The sequence below is a fragment of the Aplysia californica genome, unplaced genomic scaffold (genome assembly GCF_000002075.1).
Source record: "Aplysia californica isolate F4 #8 unplaced genomic scaffold, AplCal3.0 scaffold00167, whole genome shotgun sequence".
Lineage (NCBI taxonomy): Eukaryota > Metazoa > Mollusca > Gastropoda > Aplysiida > Aplysiidae > Aplysia > Aplysia californica.
In genome coordinates, this window is record NW_004797437.1 from 1,041,372 (window position 1) to 1,046,371 (window position 5,000).

Genomic DNA, 5,000 nt, shown 5'->3' on the forward strand with positions numbered 1-5,000 from the left:
TGGCCGCCATGTTTTAGTTTCAATTCCTCACAGCGAATCGGCGATCGCGAAGAGGGAGTTCCGCTTCTATAAGTGTAGAATTCTGTGATTCACGGTTATTAGGCAGTGTGTTTTCTCTTATTTGAGACCCTGGTATGTTTAAGAATATATGAAAGCACGAAATACTGTTATAAGAAAGATTTTAAAAGACCAATTTAAAACTGAGAATGAAATTACAGACTGAGTGAGGCAGAAAGCTATTCATTATTTTACCACTATAAACATCTCTCACTCTTACATGAATGTGATATTGTATGTAATCTATGAAATCATACTCCTTCATTTGCACACTTTCTCTCTTTCTATCCTTATTTCTCCAATTGTATGTAAGTGTATTTCCTTTGGGGAGGGGGTGGTGGATGGGTTGAGAACTTGATTTATGTCAAAATTCTATACCCTCTGAATGACTGAATGATCATCTTTCATTATCTTACCCTTTTTATCTCTCAGATCCTGAAAATTACTTTTTACCGTTTATAAGTAGAATGATACAGTGGTGGGGAACTGTTTATTAAGTTTTTCTTGTCTCTGGACTTTAGAAGACTCTCCCACTCTTCGTTTAAGTTCAGTCTGAAAAGAATTTCTCCTTATGTATATCAGAGGCTTCATACTGCATTAACAGTTTAGTCTTCTTTTTGTCTTCCCGACCTGACAGTTTTGTTAACTGCAATTTTGGCAAAACCATGGAGGTTCGTTGCTATAATTATAAAAATTGCAGTTCTGAAAATGCCTTTTATTTAAAGCCGCCGCTCAATGACGCCGTGCATACTTTCTACTTGCATATGAGTGTGGCCTCTTATAAGATTTTGTATTCAATTTAGGTGTTTGCTTTAGTGGAGAGGGCACCTACGGCATTAGAAATAGATGCAATTTTGTGCTCACACACACACACACACACACACACACACACACACACACACACACACATACACACACACACACACACACACACACACACACACACACACACACACACACACACACGCCCGTAGCTGTCCAATAATGAATATATTGTTATAACCTTTTATGCATTTGTCCATCAAACAACTTGTGAATTCATTTGCAATCAAACCACCTTGTACCTTTTGTCATAAGTAATAGATGGCACCAAACGAGGTCGTATATGTGCATATTTCTGGAACAAGAGCTGGATGAATTAATAGACAATGACAAAAGTACACCCTGAAGATTCAGGCAAACCGTCACAAGGTCTTCTTGCCTAACAGCAAAGGTTTTATCCATTGCGTGCCCTTTCTTTGTCATGTTCTTTACTGACATGTGAGATTCTCACTTAGTCTGGCTGACGCTGTCAAGACTCAAAACTCATGCACAATTCACATTGATCTCTTTTTGACTCGTAGATCGACAAGTTCTTTTCACCTAGCACATATTTGAGTAGCCTGACACACAAGGCAGATTGTCCCTGACCAGTGAAGGCGGTTTCAAGATCCGACAGATTACAGAATCAGGGATCAAGGTACAGTTTTCCAGAGCTTTGCTGGCAATAGTGAGTGGGAACCTCCAGAAGCATGTCCACAGATGGGAAACAGAAACTCCTTGACTTGCACGTCCCTTGTGGATTGTTTGGTGGTGCAGCTGGGTTGCGCCCTTGTAAAGCACTCTTTACAAAGCTCTGGAGGATCCAGGTTGTCATCAACAAGTGCCTGAGGAAGATCCTCAGGATCAGATGGACAGACAGAGTCACCAATGAGGAAGTAATGACCAGAAAATGTTCAAACAGAAGAAAGCAGTGGAGATGGATTGGACTGAGCATACCATTTGGAAATCAGGCAGCTACATAACAAAAACGTTTTAATTTTGAGTCAACAGCTTAAACGATCAAGGGAAAACCATGTGGAACCTGTAGAAAAGTCGCAGAGAATGATGAACAGAAAAGTGGAAAGACATTTGAAAAATATAAAGAAGTTAGCCCAGGGTAGGGAATAGTGGAAAGTGTCTGTCCGTACGGGGTGAGCCAGGTGATGATGAAACTGGCATAGGCTCCTCTAGAGCAGTTTACAATGGGTGATCCCGGTCATAGATATACATCCTACAAACTTTGATCTTCTGGTCATCTGTTTTAGATAATAAACCCAAATGTGCATCTTTCAGCTTGGTGTATCGCCTTTGCTTAAATTGTACTTTTTTGTGTTGAGAATACCGTTTACATAGGACTTTCTGTCTCCCTGTGTCAAAATCCAAACAAAGAAAAAGATAGTTGTTCAGATAATTGTTCTGGGGTTGTCTTTTAATAGTGAGTAGTCCATTGATTTGGTTGAGCAATCACATCTGGGTTTCAGTTCATTAGTTTTTAAAAAATCGTCCTATCTCTTGATTTGTATTGCTTATTGCTGCCCCCCCCCCTCTCTCTCTCTCTCTCTCTCTACTTCTCTCTTACTCTCTTACTCTCTCGAGGGTTAAAAAAGCACCTTTGATCTGTTCCAACGCATCGTGTACTTTGAATGATACTTTTTCTACATTGAAGTCTGGTTCTTCTACTATTTCTGTGCTGTATTTTCTGTAGCTTTCTTTGATGCCCATTATGGTTCACCTTGCTCGGCTTCTCAAAATTCCTTTTCTTGTTAGGGAACTCTGATGTCAAATCAAAGACCTTTCAATGTCAAACAAGTTTGGGTTGTGATAGAACACGGAAATATACTTGTAATTTATACTTGACTACGTCAATTTTTAGATTTTTAAAATTTATTTATTTACTTATTATTATTTTTGTGTGCAAACGATCAAAATTGTATAACCACTACTAGAAGGGCACACACATTACACATTCGAATTTGATAGTCGTTGTGAAACTGTACCCGTCTCGCATCTAGGAAATACACATTTTAATTATGTGATAGAGAGGTTTTCCCGCAAAATGCATACAGTCGACATCATAAATTATAATCTTTGGCCTGGAAACCCTGAATACTGACCGACCATTATGTTTGCTCAACGCAGTCGCCCATATTTCAATGGTCTAAAGAGGTGTTCACGGCGCCAACGGTCAGCCCCACGAGTCATAAACCGACTGATGAGATCGTGAATTCCACACAGGTGTTGGATTCACGGTTTCATCAGGCGACGTTTGGGGCACGGTGTTTATTCACGATTTTCTTATTACCTCAGATTACACGTTTGAGTTGAGATAATTGAAAAATTGTTTTACAGGGACATGTATCTCACCGAGCACTATCAAAAAATGCAACAAAAAAAACGATTTTCGAAAATTTGTGGAATTCACGGTTTTATCAGGCGACCGACGATATTGGAGATCAACTGGAAAAAGAAAAAGAGGCAGACCAACTGAAAGGTACACAATTAGGAGGAGGCAATTACCTAGGGTCTAGAAGTGCCAAGATTAGAGAAGATGGCCAGGGACAGACAAGTGTGGAGCCGACTGCCCCCTACCTTATATACCTAACGGTATGTATATAGGGAGAGAATAAGTAAGAAAGTAAGACTAAAAAATCCCAAACAATAAAAGATAAAAGCAATAACTATAAGTCTAAAAACAGCATTTTAAAGATATGGTACTAGGGTTTTTTAAATGCATCACAGTGATCCATCAGTTTGTCTGTCTCTTTCTGTCTCTCTCTATCTCTGTCTGTCTGTCTCTCTGTCTGTCTGTCTGTCTGTCTGTCTGTCTGTCCGTCTGTCTGTCTGTCTGTTTCTCTTTACGTCTCTTTCTCTCTCCCTCTCTCTCTCCCCCTCTCTTTTTCTGTTTTTTTTTCACTTTCATGCGACAGTAGTGGTTTAATATAGATATTCAAAAGATAGCAAGTGTAAATAAAGGATGCTTCAACATCTTCTTAAATACGTAAATTTGCTGGCTTTACTGTTATTCTAGGGTAACTCCTTCTAGACGTATGACTCTACATGAAAGAAAGAACACTGGTCATATACGTTATAACAGCTAGATGGATTAATTAAAATAATTTTGTTAAAGGCTGGTTTTTCGGGTATGGCACAAATCAGTTTAATGCAGTATCTGATATTTCAAAAAGCTTTTATCGTGAAGAGGATAGGCCGGAGACTGACTATTTCAAGTGACAAGTGGCTTATGGAAGGCACTCACGTTGAATGCTGTTGGACTTGTCTGGGCCACACAGTTTCCTCGTGATAGTAAATCAGACCTGACACACTACACTGCTTTGACAAGGTGTGTGCGCTTGAAGAAAAGAATCAAAAGTCGCCCCAGACCATTTCGAGATACAGGCTGATAATGACAAAAAATTACTTTTTTGAGCAAAATATGTTTTCATTAAAAAAAAAGATAAATCCGCCATTTTTTTTACAATGTGCTTAAAGGGCTTTCATTGATTTGACTTCTAATTTTTTTATTTTGAATTATTTTGTAAATGTTCTCAGGTTGGTTAAACTTAAAAGCTAATTTTCTCAAAATTATATTTTTATACCGTACCTCGCAAAATGTGCAATATCTCAAAAAGAACTTGAGATATCTAAAAAATTCAAAGACCCTTGAGTTCAGCATTGAATTTCCTATAACGCTCCATATGTACCCTTCTTTAGGAAAACACAACTTTCACTTCCACCTTAGAGTGTTGATTTCCAACTAAATGACTAGTAGCATCCTCTGTATGATATGTGGGATACTGAAAATATTGTCTTTAATCAAACACAAAACAGCTCTGGTTGGCCCTGGCAGGCAGATGGGAAGCCCGCCTCCTTAATCATGGATGTTATGTTGACGGAGACGTAAAAACTCCGACTTTTAATAAAAAGTGATTTTAAATCAGTAAGCAGTGGGCCGCTGTCTGATATGTAATGGTAATGCTCTTTGCCACTGCAAGCAAAACATGTAAGTTTGTTTCCCGAGGGGGGAATTATATCATCGAGTGTTTCCATCTTCCGCCAATTGTACCGTATCCTAATGTGCCCCGAATATCTTGCTCTCAGTGGTAAAGTAGAAGACAAAATAGGCAAAGTTAGACACAAAACAA